This window comes from Zea mays, chromosome 2 (assembly GCF_902167145.1).
Source record: "Zea mays cultivar B73 chromosome 2, Zm-B73-REFERENCE-NAM-5.0, whole genome shotgun sequence".
In the NCBI taxonomy this organism is placed as follows: Eukaryota; Viridiplantae; Streptophyta; class Magnoliopsida; order Poales; family Poaceae; genus Zea; species Zea mays.
The window spans coordinates 50,726,707-50,741,248 of NC_050097.1; the positions used below are offsets into that span (position 1 = coordinate 50,726,707).

At 43.5% G+C, this 14,542-nt stretch overlaps 1 long non-coding RNA gene across 1 annotated transcript; it reads right to left on the reverse strand.

Moving 5' to 3' along the window:
- Window positions 1-6,214: 6,214 nt before the first annotated feature.
- On the reverse strand, window positions 6,215-7,873 carry LOC118476309 (uncharacterized). Its single transcript, XR_004856205.1, has 3 exons — window positions 7,626-7,873; window positions 6,634-6,700; window positions 6,215-6,405 (listed from the first exon to the last, which is right to left on the reverse strand). It is a non-coding gene; the product is annotated as an uncharacterized lncRNA (long non-coding RNA).
- Between the last annotated feature and the right edge of the window lie 6,669 nt (window positions 7,874-14,542).

Below are 14,542 nucleotides of genomic sequence, written 5' to 3' on the forward strand. Positions count from 1 at the left end.
ATTCGAGTCCGAAAGAGAGGGTGAAAACAAATCACAAGAAAATGAAGAGTGTGACACGGTGATTTGTTTTACCGAGGTTCGGTTCTTGCAAACCTATTCCCCGTTGAGGTGGTCACAAAGACCGGGTCTCTTTCAACCCTTTCCCTCTCTCAAACGGTCACTTAGACCGAGTGAGCTTCTCTTCTCAATCAACCGGGACACTAAGTCCCCACAAGGACCACCACACAATTGGTGTCTCTTGCCTTGGTTACAATTGAGTTGGAATCAAGAAAGAATGAAGAAGAAAAGCAATCCAAGCGCAAGAGCTCAAATGAACACAAATGTCTCTCTCTCTGGTCACTAATTTGGTTGGAGTGATTTCAGACTTGGGAGAGGATTTGATCTCTTTGTTTGTGTCTTGTATTGAATGCTATAGCTCTTGTAAGAGGTGTGAAGGCTGAAAACTTGGATGCAATGAAGTGTGGTGGTGGGGGGTATTTATAGCCCCAACCACCAAAAGAACCGTTGGTGAGGGCTTCTGTCGCATGGCGCACCGGACAGTCCGGTGCGCCAGCCACGTCACCCGGCCGTTGGATTATGACCGTTGAAGCTTCTGACATCTGGGCCACCGGACAGTCCGGTGGTGCACCGGACATGTCCTGTAGAGTGTCCGGTGCGCCTTCTGGCTCTGCTCTGACTTCTGCGCACACTGTAGCGCATTAACTGCTCTCTGCAGATGACCGTTGGCGCGAAGTAGTCGTTGCTCCGCTGGCGCACCGGACAGTCCGGTGCTACACTGGACAGTCCGGTGAATTATAGCGGAGCGGCTCCCAGAATTCCCGAAGGTGGCAAGTTTGGAGTCGGGTTCCCTGGTGCACCGGACACTGTCCGGTGGCACACTGGACAGTCCGGTGCGCCAGACCAGGGCACACTTCGGTTGTCTTTTGCTCTCTTTGTTTGAACCCTTTCTTGGTCTTTTTATTGGTTTGTTGTGAACCTTTGGCACCTGTAAAACTTATAATCTAGAGCAAACTAGTTAGTCCAATTATTTGTGTTGGGCAATTCAACCACCAAAATTCATATAGGAAAAGGTGTAAGCCTATTTCCCTTTCAATATCATATGTAGAGGCTGTGATAAAAATTTGAGAATATTTTGAGAAAATTGTGAGACAATATGTGTAGAAACCTAGAAGTACTACATTGAAACTCTATGATTTCATGTGTAGATCGCTTAGGTTTCTATACATAGTGCGTCACAACTTTATCAAAACAATCTCAAATTTTTATCATAGCCTCTATATATGATATCATGACACATGGACAAGTTTCATGATTTTCTGACTTTATTTGTGTTTTATACAATTTTTAAACAACTTGTTGGCAAGTCCACGACTATGTTTAGTGAGCATGTTGCTCGAAGTTTCTGGTCCGCTCCTGAAATTGGTCGTAACTTGTGCTAAATAGCATGAATATCATTTTTGAATGCACGGTTTTCCAAGTTTCGAGTGACTTGCAGTTTAAATGTGAAATTTTCCAAGAAATTCAAATAAACGAACTAAATCAACTAGATATAGAAAACACTGTTATAATTGTTCCAAAATGATACATGTAGGTCTACATAGTGTAGGAACATACCATAAAAAGTTTGGTTGACAAAATAAAAAAAATAAAAATATGTTTTGCCGAGTGCCCAAAAAAGACACTCGGTAAAGAAGTCTTTGCCGAGTGTCAGCCGCGTGGCACTCGACAAAGAAGCCTCTTTGCCGAGTGCCAACTCTCGGCCCTCGGCAAAAGTTAACGGCCGTCAGCAATAGACGGCTGCTAATGGCCCTTTGCCGAGCGCCGACTTCGCCGAGTGTTTGGCACTCGACAAAGATATATTTGTCGAGTGTCTTTCTGTGCCGAGAGTCTTGCACTCGGCAAACGAGTTCGTTATCGAGAGCAGGACTTTATCGAGTGCGGTAGTTGGTAAAGGCTTCTTTGCCGAGTGCCCGACAAAAAACACTCGGCAAAAGCCACGGATTCTGATAGTGTTAGAGGAAGTTGTCATGGATGCTTTGTTTTTTAATGAAGGCACTTGGTGACTGCAAGTTTAGTTTATCCATGAGTGGTGCTAGTCATAGAGCAAGGGTCTTTGTTATAATCTTAGTAACAGAGTGGATAAGGCTAATTGGGCAGTAGTCCCCGATATATGCATTCCGCTCCTTCCTTTTTTGGGATGAGCATTACATTCGCTTTGTTAGAACGAAGGTTAAGATGCTTGCAGACTTGCAGTGAAGATTTTGAAAGGAGTTAATAGCAGCAAGGAGGTTTTCTTTAATTATTTGCCCGCACTTCTTGTAGAAAATTCCCTTGTAGAAAAGTCCCGTAAACCCGTCTAGGTCCGAGGCCTTCTCTTGGAGTTTTAGGAAAATATGATGGTTTTGTAAAATGTTTTGATTTTAGAATGCCATGAAGCGCTTTACGGTTTTGAATACCACGGTATTGTTAAACTTTATGGTTTAGCTTGTCTCCGCTTACAAACGCGAACTAGCTATCAAGTAAATAGAGAGTGAAAGATGACAAAATATAGAGATTTTTTTGATGGTATCGTAGTTTAGTTTATTTCTGATGGAACTTATGGTGGATGGACAGATCGACAGGATCGAAGAACCTTCTAGCAAGAGGAGAAAAGATATGACAGAACAATTTCATCTCGCCAAATCTGAAGCCGTGGGCCGTGGCTGGGATAACCACCTCCCATGCTTTTCAGTTTGTTTCTGTGTGGTTGGTCTTTGAGAGTCGTTTGGGTAGATGTGGACCGTGTCGTCATTATATATAGCCAATAAGCACGAGGTCCGTGAGTCCGGCACGAAGTTCGCTGTTTAGGCCTGTTCCGAGCCCGGCACGACCCGGTTCTATGCGGGTCCGGGCCGGCCCAGCACGAATAAACGGGCCGAGCTCGGACAGGAAACTAGGCACGGTGGGCTAGCCCGACATGACCCGTTTATCTTTAAGCCCGTTAAACCCGCTTTTTTTACACTAAAACGTGCTTACCGGCCCACATAGCCCGCTTTTCGGCCCGCTTTTTTCGTGCTAAACGGGCCAGCCCGGCCCGTTTTAGGCCTGATTTGGGTCAGGCTCGGACAGGAAATTGAGCCCGCGTGCTTAGTCGACCCGACCCGATTTTGTAACCGTGCCTAGCGGGCCGGGCCCAAAACGGGCCGAACGGCCCGTTTGGCCATCTCTAGTCGTCATATATCTTTGTACTCCCACAGTTTTTATTTATTTATTGTATTTTAGTTTAAAAATAAACTAATGAGCGACAAATTTCTGAAAACGGAGGGAGTAACAACTTTGTATTTTCTCTCCTAATATAATTTGGTATATATCTCTTGCCGACTGTTTGGGAAAAAAATTGATCTTTGTTATTAGTCACTGAATGCTTTAGGTGTGGCGAAAAGGTAGGTAGCAAGGATTGCGATGATACTACCAAGTAAGGAATGGTTGGTTAGTTTCTGATCATCAACAACATCATGTTTGCTATGTGACATAATGAGTTTGGCAGGATTGAAATCGACCTAGCCACTAAGTGCACTTTCAGTTCTATCTCTAACAGTCTAACTTGGGCATCACTGCTTGTGAGTATAAGAGTACAGCATGCATGATGTTGGACCCGTTCAGTCTTGCTTACTCGATGGGTAACACAGCTGTCATCACCTGAGGAACACAGCTGGTGCTTATTGAAAGTAACATATATTCTGACCCATCTGCGAAGTTCTCAGCTATATCTGTTTCTTTGGTAGTAGGTACAGATTTTCAGAGAATGCCTAGAAAACTAGAGCAAATGCTGGGTGTAAGGGTACGTTTGGTTTGCCGTCTAATTTAACATGGTTTGTCTAACTTTTTTCTAGCTAAGACTAGTTCTTTACTTTGCACAACTAACCTAACAAGTTACATTATAGTTAGTTTGAGAATCCAATAGACCCTAAATTTCTTATGAAATTGCTTTGCTAGCTTTGCTTCTTTTTGGAAACGGGCTTTCATGATAAGGTGTCTGTACATCAGTACATGCCAAATGCCACCGTATTATCTAGCCTTCAAGTAACTACGGAATGGCATAGGGTTTGAAGCATATATATATATATATATATATATATATATATATATATATATATATATATATATATATATATATATATATATATATATATATACTGTATTTATATATTACACCTGGGTGCATTCAATATAGAGAATGCACCCAGGCCGAACCTACGCGTCAGGTCCGAGCCAACCGTCCCACTCAGACCGTCTTCGTCCCTCCCGCACGTCTTCGTCGCTCCCGCACGCTCCCGACAGAACCTTTTCACTTTCCCGCTCACGCCCCTCTTTCTCCACGAACGGCTCAACCTCTTCACATAAGTTGCAATCACACCAGACCAGCAGTTGCAATCACACCAGACCAGCAGTTGCAATTACACCAGACCACAGTTGCAATCATTGTTTTGTTTAACAGATTTTTGTACATAATTATATAGAAGTTGCAATCACACCAGACCAGCAGTTGCAATTACACCAGAAAGCAGTTGCAATCACACCAGACATCAGTTGCAATCATTATTTGTTTAACAGTTTTTTGGACATAGTTATATAGAAGTTGCAATCACACCAGACCAGCAATTGCAATTACACCAGACAGCAGTTGCAATCATTGTTTGTTTAACAGATTTTTGGACATAGTTATAAAGAAGTTGCAATCACACCAGACCAGCAGTTGCAATTACACTAGACAGCAGTTGCAATCATTGTTTGTTTAACAAATTTTTGGACATAGTTATATAGAAGTTGCAATCACACCAGACCAGCAGTTGCAATTACACCAGACCAGCAGTTGCAATCATATTTTTTAACAAAATTTCCCAGAGTTATTCAGTACTTGCAATCACATCAGTGCAACTCAGCAGTTGCATCCACACTACACCAGCAGTTGCAATTACAACACACCAGCAGTTGCAATCATTTTGTTTACATTTTTTAACAGATATTTGGGTAGAATTATACAGCAGTTGCAATCACACCTAATGCAGGGGACAGGGAGGCGCGCTGACAGAGAGGCGCGCGGCGGCGCGGGGACAGGGAGGCACACGGCGGCACGGGGACAGGGAGGCGCTCGACGGCGGTGGGGGAGAGGGTGGCGCTCGGCGGCGGTGGGGGAGAGGGTGGCGCGGGGACAGAGAGGCGCGCGGCGGCGGGGGGCAGGGAGGCGCGCGGCGGCGGGAGGCAGGGAGGTGCGCATACAGGAGGGCCGAGGCGTGTTCGGGGATGTTATTGCAGGTGAGTGCATTCAATATAGAGAATGCACCCAGGTGTATTTTAGTGCCGCCGAATATATATATATATATATATATATATATATATATATATATATATATATATATATATATATATATATATATATATATATATATATATATATATATATGGGCCTGTTTGATTGAACCTGACCTGCTTGGACCATGCAACCAATTCAGGTATTATTCTTTTTCTCTTCCAGTTTAGATACTTTCCTTTTAACCATTTTAGCTACTTTTAACTCTTTCGGTTTAGATTTTTAGCTTATATATGATTAAACATTAGTCACTTTTAGCTCTTAGGATCCAAACAAGCCCTAAATATATGAACGTGCGTTGCTGTACGTATTTTATAGAAAAGAGATTGCACATTTGGGGCTAGGTCTGCTGCTTAGCTCATGGTTCCAAGCATACATACCCATATAACGCGCAAAATAGAATTGAGGATAAAACAAACGTGCAAGAGACTTTTTTTACGAGTAAATGTAAAACTCAAGAACTAAACACCTTCTTCGACGGTGTTGCTCAAGAGAGCACTGAGCACCGTGTCGTCTTGCCCATTTAGTGGCTCATGATTGCAACTCAGTTCGTCTCTAATATACTAGGTAGGTGCCCGTGCGTTGCAACGGCATCCAGTCAGGCATATATTAATCTTTCAATTATTCATACTTGCCACAGAAGTTAAAAAATAGTGTAAAACATAGATATGAAATAACAAATATCAATATGATATGTAAAATCTGTGTGACAATATAAATATATAATATTATTATAAATATGTCAACTCAAATAAAATCAACTGATGTCGAACAAACATTACAATATCGTATATATTATTTCTAAAGAATCAACATAGAATTACAGGAACATATAATATCATGGTAATTTATGTATACGTACAATTCCAACTTTCTAAAGCTTATGTGGTGCTTCAAGGTGTCAGTCGAAGGGTGGTCCCTCTTGAGAGTGACATTAAGTTGCTCAAGCAAACCAGTTGTGGTGAGCAATGGTGCCGCTAGGAGAGATTCAACCTACTCGTCATTGATGAGGCATCGTCTTCCCACATTTGCATATGAGATTTCTAAACACCAACCTGCAAGGCGCCAGGGACAAACAATTATAATCAGGTAAACCAGGTCATCAAAAGGGGACAAATGCAATAAGAGGAGAATGTGTCATACTGAAAATAAGCATAAGTGAAACTTATTGTGGCACCATTAAAAATAACATTATTTCAGTCAGAAAGGATGCTAATCGACCAAGGTGAGAAAGGATGCTAATCGACCAAGGTGGGAGGCTGTATTGCTCATTGTTGAACAACCTGATGGAGAATTGTTGTAATTGCTCTTGTAGATGCACTTATAATTCTGATGCTCCAAGTATATCTCCTGAAAGATAATACATTTAGACATGAAAATACAGAAATAAATAAACAATATAGTTTGATCACTTTTTCCAAGTGACTTTCTACAAACCTGTGTAATCACAAAATATAGAGCCGAAAGTATTTGTTTTCATTTTTAAACACATAACTTGATTATACTTTTTTTGCATATAAAACAGACATAAAACAATCACTTGATCAACAACTACAATACACTTTATACATAATAAATCTTTGGGACTAAGAAAATCTAGAAGTTGGCATGTTGTTGTGAGCAAAAAATGGACAGACTTAATTTTTACCTAGATCATGCATCAAATTGGCCTTTATCTGCAATACATTAATGCATAATATATCTTTGAGCCTAAGAACATCTGCAAGTTGGCGCGTTGTTCTGAGCCAAAATGGACAAACTCAATTTTTACCTAGATCATGCAGAAAATTGCTTATACCTACATGAAAAAAAATCATTGCACGTGATGAAACAAGGACCACAAGAACGAAATAGGGATCAGATCGCCTAATCATGATGAGAAGATAACAAGGTTCTCAAGGGAAATCATCAACTGTATAGAATGGAAAACGAACTCACATGGTACAAATCAGTTTTGAGAAAAGGCACAACACTGTAATAAGTACCAACCCCTACAGAGCACCAAAACTCCCTAGTGCAAAAATCAAGCAACCATCACACAATGCAGCATCGTATGAATCAAATACCAGACAAGACTTTTGTCACCACAGAGAGGAAACAAGAGCAAGATGAGAGCTTAGAGCTCACTGATCAGCTGCACAACTAAGTTAGTAATATTATCATTTCAAAACAGTCCTGTACTATATGTGTGTTGTGGGGTCTTCATAGCTTCATATGGACTAACAAGCTAACAGAAACACCAACTACTTGGCTAGACAAGAAAAGAGATACTGACCTTTAATGGCTTCCTTGGGTATCTTGAAACCAAGGCTAATGTTCCTCCAGAATCTATTTCTTCCTTTGCTAGTGTTCACTAATGATTTGCTTGTATCATCTTCTGTAGTACATAAATGCAGCGATTCACTTGGGATAAGCATTGCTCGCACAGGAGCACCGAAAGGGTAAGCAGTAGTTATGCGCCCATCAGAGGATCCAAATCACATCACAAAAATGCACGAAAGGGTAAGCAGCAGGGACACACCATCAGCGGATCCAAATCGAAATGCAGCCAAGGGATGGGGGAAAGACGTACAGTCGAAATTGCAGGTGATCTACTATCGCAGGCTGTGGCTTCAGGATTCGAGAAACCTCCAACTCCGACAGGCTCGGCTAGGTGCCGGGGTTTTCAGTGGCCAGCAAGCATAGTAGTCGAGGTTGATGCTCTTGAGGACCTCCTGGTGGCAATCCATAGAAAACATTTAAACTCATCAGAGCTTGTGCACATAGAAAATGACTCACATTTTATTATTAAAAGACAAACTTCTAAATCCCCCAAATCCCAGGAACAAAACAAGGTTGTACGCTTTTGGGTCACCTTGTCTTCAACATTGATTTTATGTTAATCAATCACGAACCAAGAACCTGGACTACAGCTCCTAGCCCTTGTTTTGGTTTGATTCAGAGAATTAAATGAACTAAATTCAAAAGAGCAAATTAATAGATTGCAGACCACCATTGGGTGTAGTAAATTGCTCCCCTATTTTTCATCAAATCTATGGTTACACTCTATTTTTGCCAGCGGAAGGTGAATATTCAACAATTAAAATGCAGAATAGTGTAGCACCACTCACAAATTTTTATTTTGAGGAAGCGACGAGAGACTGTGCAGCTATGTAGTCACTTGTTTCTATAAATCTAAAACAAAAGAAAAATATTATGTGATTGCTAATAATGACATAAGTGATTCAAAGTGCAGGGGTGATTCATAGATAGAATGAGACATTCATGTTTCATTCTCTACACTCCCTAATCACATCGAAATTGACATTTCATTGCCGTCTCTAGTATAATGACACCGACACATACCTGTGGATCACCTATGTCACCGTCCGGTCGAGGCGCAGATGGCTTTTGAGGAGCAGATGATTTGGTCGAATTTACTGCTCACAACCATAGTATTTCAGCCCACCGTTACCAGGTGGAGGCAGCACCTGCCAATTCGCAATTCCTCTCCGTTTGCTGCCCAAGAAACATGTAAAAACAACGGATATACATTACAATGAGACAACAACCAGACAAATCTGAAAAAAAAAACAAATATTCAGATCCGAAACAAGAGAGTAGAATTACTACATCAACATGGGAAACAACTTAAGTGAAAAAATGAGGTTTCCAATTTTTAGGATTACACTGAATGTACAACAACTCCAACCTCTTTTCTTGTGCCTTAGCAGCTACACGAGCGCAAAGCGTCCAAAAAGGAGCATCACAAAATCTATGATTGCAAAGTAAATATGTCAGTCATTTTCTGAAAATGATACGAACCCAACCAATAAGCATATCACTGACTGAAACATTGAGAAATTCACATGACACGTGCAGTTGGCACACTCCTGATTTTAGTTTCAGCAGTCTTTGAAACGTAGGGATTTCACCAGAATTGTGAATTTCTTTGAAATGCAGGACGTGGATCAGGGAGTATAAAATTTCACAGAAATTTTTTTAAGCGGTAGCTCTACGGAACTATGGCCTATTCGATGATAGTCACCTCCTCTCGGGCCTCCTGGTGCTCTTCGTCCGCCGCGTCACCAAGTTCGGCGACACGGCCCACGCGGACCGACTCATCTTCCCATTCCAGGATCCGGATCCAAAACACGCATACACATTTTAGTTTTCAGAATGGTAACATGAACAATTCTGCCAAAGTACTGGGATTCAGAATGGTAACATGAACAATTCTGCCAAAGTACTGGGAGGGGGGTTGACTACCTCTTACCTTCTTCATAGTAGTAGAGATATCAGAAAAGAGGTTGCATTAAAGCGCTGTGAAATCTATGAGAAGTTTAGTGCCAGCCTACGCAAAGATGGCGAGCAGATGGCATCGAGTATCAACAAAAGTACACTTGTTTTTTATTGGAAAAACAAAAGCACATCTGTTGACAGGGACCAAACTGAATGTGACCATAGCGGAAAAGCGAATGAAAATAGTGACCTGTTGACTGCCCATGACACCCAAAATGTCAGCACACCAAATCAGGACAGGATGAAACAAATAGAGCTAGAAAAAACTGCGAACCAAGCGGGAGAAGGCCAAATTAAGCAAATAGATATGGCTGCACATAAAGCATGTTTTCTTAGCAAGCTGCCAAGATATAGTCAAGTACGTACATACTATTGTAGAGGATCTATTTCACGTCCATGTATTTTAGGAATTTTTTTGGCAATATTATCGAGTATCTTAATCAGATAAAGACTACCATTTACCAGTGGCTCCAATTCTAGATGAATAGCATGGTTCCCAGTTCCCATAATTATGATTTTGTGTACAACCGTAGACAAAGTGAAAAAGCAAAGTTCTATACTCACACTATGTTTGGCATAAATCACTTTCAAACACTTCTTCCCAAAAAAAGATATTTGCACTCTACCTACATTGCACAATGCATTATCACCAAGTTAGATATAATACAATAATGCATTTATCTAATGCTCCTGAAGCGCCATCGGATCCAACATTCAGAATGCCAAATTATGTAAGAGAAACCATCGGTGCACAATACTCTTTGAGTTATGCAAGGAAACTAACCTACCATATTCTTGCTTTCTTTAAGCCGCTCTAGAATCTTCCTCCTCAATGCATAAGCTATTCAGTTCCATATTTTCATATTTTCCTTCATGTTTCTGAGTGTACATGGGTCACAATCAGTAAGAATAACCTACATATTAATGAATATTTGCATGACATATTACGTTCATAAGTAATCTTTTGATTTCTGAAGAAACTTATGAACATAATGGAGCTAAACAATTCATATGCTTTATTGCCACTCTTGAGCGTGGAGGCCTCGCCCCTGTCGGCGATAATGCATTGACCAACAATATTTATTCAATTACTAATTAAGTAAAGTGAAAAGACTACCACGACATCTGTCATCAAAAGTATGGCTTGTATGTCTGTCTATTTGTGCAAGTACAAATATTCATAGAATAGACGAATAGTCAAATGAGTGAAAAAAGTACAACAGTGTTATATATTCTACAAAACAGAGTTTTTTTACAGGGTAGAATGAAATGATATTACTCACCCCATCTCCGATAGTAAATATACATACAGCTCGGGCATTTCTCAACGATCGCTTGACAAGAAGTGCATAAATGTCGACAAAGGCTAGCAAAAGGCTCCACAAGCACTGCAAAATGGCTGCTGCGACAAGGTAGCTGATCAAAAGAAAACCATCAGTTCATTGTGTAGACGAATACATAGAGAAATACATATAAATCACTAATTAACAAAAAAAAAACAGGCATCACCACTCTACTCCTAAGGATCTATTTTGACCCCATACAATGGTATTAGGTCTGAACCAGGACTGATCTGATCCTTAGCGTGTGTTTGGTTCGAAGGACCATGGGGGATGAGATAATCCCCAATTTGTTGGTGTTTGGTTGTGGAACCAACTGAGGACAGGATCACCCTAGGGGAATATTCTGCCAATATTCAGGTCTTCTCTTCCATGACCAGACTTATTCCAAGAGGACAGCCTCATCCTTCATCGACGCCGTCGTCGTCCATCTCCTTTGTCCCGCATAGGCTCAGCTCTTCTCTTCCATGACCAGACTTCCTCTCTTCCTCAGCACTCCTCAGTGGATGCAGAAAAGGAGGGGCAGCTTCCTGGAAACGCAAAGGATGCTGCTGGGAGACAGCCAAGGCGTCCATGGCGATGTTATCCCTGGAGAGGACACCTGAGATGACATCCACCCTGAGGCAGCGCACACGGTCATCGACCACTCTTGTAGCGGATGAGGAACATTGAGAAGTCTTAGCCGACCTCATTGTCCTGATCCATGGCTTGGCAGGTAGTGCTCGGGTAGTCGGGTATAGAGGAAGAGAGGGGAGAGGAAAAAGGAGCAGCACTACGACGCAGGGAAAGAAATAGGCAGCAGTGCTGGATAGCGCTAGCGCAAGCCACACTAAGCAGACGGAGCTGAGGCCGAAATCCATGATCCTGAGCGTGGAGGCCTCGCCCCTGTCGGCGAAGAGGCAGTTCTCGGGCTTGAGGTCCCGGTGCACGACGCCCGCGCCGTGGAGCGCCTGCAGCCCGCGCGCGATCTGGCGGACGACGCCCGCCGCGTCGAACTCCGAGTAGTGGCGCTGCAGCCGCGCCGCCGCCTCCTCGGAGCTGAGCCCGCGGTCCGCCGAGACGCCCAGCTCCGCGAGGCACTCGCTCGGTGTGCGCGCCCACACCGGGAAGACCGGCGCGGCGGGGTCCGGATCGGAGGCGGCGGATCCGGCCGCCGCTTGCCTTCGTCCTGCCCGCCCTTACCCATTGGGTCGCTGACTCTCTAGATTCGATGGAGAGGAGGCGTCCCTACTGTCCCGCGCCACCAAGGCCGCGAGATCGCATGGAGTAGAAACCCTAGAAGGAGGGGAGCAGAGGAGGAGGCGGCGGCGCGGAGACTGGGCAAGGAGGCGATGGCGAGGGATGCGGCCTGCGGGTATGGAGATACTTGGGCCTCCTGGCAGCTACTTGGGCCGCACCAAAGAAAACAGCCCACACGACCTATGTTGTAGTCACGGCTTGCACATTCTTAAAACCATACCGGCTAGCCAACATAATTTCTACCGGCTTATAAGCCTTCCTCCTTCAAAGGAAGCAATCGTGGTCAAATGCTACTGCCAGTGTCAAATTTAGGCGATTTTTTGCGCGAGCCGACGTGGCTGTCACGTGGGCCCAACGTCCGGAGTGTGTCTGCGTCAGTCTCCACAATGGACGGCTGAGATCGTCCGGTGTCTGCGTCAGTCTCCACAATGAACGGCTGAGATCGCAGAATGGCAGAACACAAAAGCGCAGGCTACTATTACTTACTTAATAAGTAGTAGAGATAAGGTCTTTCCCATAAAAGACACTATGAACTAGGAAGTCAGCCGTTCATCCTTTTTACAACTATGATTAAATTAAAGTTCTTAATATTGTAATTTAAACTTTCTATTATAAACTAGTTCTTACATTAGTGCAAAGCAAATGCAGCAGTAACGTAACACCTCATGACGCCACAAAAAAGCACTACAGTAAAACGACAAAGATCCGACGGCGAAATAATGTTTGACGGCTTCCTTGATGGCGTTGGACGTACGATTATGTCCGACGGCTTCCTACAGCCGTCAGACATAAGATACTATGTTCGACGGTTGCTAGACAGGCCGTCGGAACTTACGTTATGTCCGACGGCCTGTCTGGCAGCCGTCGGACATACATAAAGAATATTAACCCACACGCCAGACAACCTTTGTTTCATTTCACCCGTTTCACCCGCCCACACAAGTCGCCGCCGCCACGCTAAGCCCCCGCCGTCGGCGTCCACCCCCGCCACCGCAGTTGCCCGCCCTGCCGCCGCCACACTGGGCCCAAGACGTTGGCGCCCGCCCCCGCGTTCGTCGTCGGCTCCTGCCCCCGCCCTCGCTCAACGCCCCGGCCTCGCCACGCCGGAGCCGCCACCGCCGTCGGTGCTCACCCGATCTCACCATCGGATAAGTGAGCAATTTTATTTTGTAGTATAAATTTGTAGATACATAGATTGTTTGCTAGTAGTCATTATTTAGTATTAAATGATTTGTATGTTAAATATTGTTTAGTTTGTTATGTCTGACACACAAAATTTGATTATGTAATTAAATTAGCCTGTTTTATTTTATTTAGTGGTGCTTACATCTTTGTGAATGTAATTGTATATGAGAATGTGAATATCTGGTTGTATATGAAATCTGTGTTTTTCTATAAATGTCAGAAATTTACAAAAATAGAGGTTTTTTGCCCTTGCTGAATAGCCTTATGTCCGACGGCTTAATAAAGCCGTCGGACATAGAGTCATATTATGTCTAACGGTTTAGCAGTGGGCCGTCGAACATAAGAGCCGTGGGCCCCACAACTACCGTTACAACCGTTATCGAAGTTAAATGCCGATGACCCTTTTTGGTCGTCGGACATAAGCTATTTCCGACCCGTTACGATCGAGGGATCGGTACTGTCGGACATAAACCTTCGGCCGTCGAAAATAAAGCTTATGTTTGACGGCTTTGGCCGTCGAAAATATCCTCTTTTACTGTTGTGAAGGATATCATTTAATGCTCCTTTCCTCACGCTGGAATCCAAAACTCAGTAGCGAAAACGATCAACAAAGAAGTAGAACGTAGAAGAGCGACAAAAATAAAACCATGATTAAGAAATGTTCCATCTCAATTAACATTATTCTCTACTATACTTAAAGCACCAGTTTCAACGGTCATTCTGCGTCATCTTTTTACAAAAAATTATCTAATCAACTCAGCGTAAAATGTTAAAAAGCGGTGCAGGAGGTGGACACCAGCCCCGACATCGACTCATGTAGTGGCTATTGCACGTCCACGAGGACGTTTCACATCATGTGTGCACCATCGTTTTTACCATCGTCGGACGTCCCGTTCATCTTTCCGGCCTTCGCCATGTTCTTCCCACCCAACCTGCTGCCCCCGCCCACGGTCACAGCCGCAAGCTGACCGACGCTCGTCGACGCGGGTACGGCGCGAGTCGGTCATGCTCTTGGCCTTTCTCTGTGCGTGCCGTCGAGGAGGACATAGTGGCGCCTGCCATGCTTAGGTTATCTTGGCGATGTGGAGTCCAGGTCTGAGATATTGGACAACCAAGGCCCGTAGCGTGGCAGCAGTCGGCATATGCT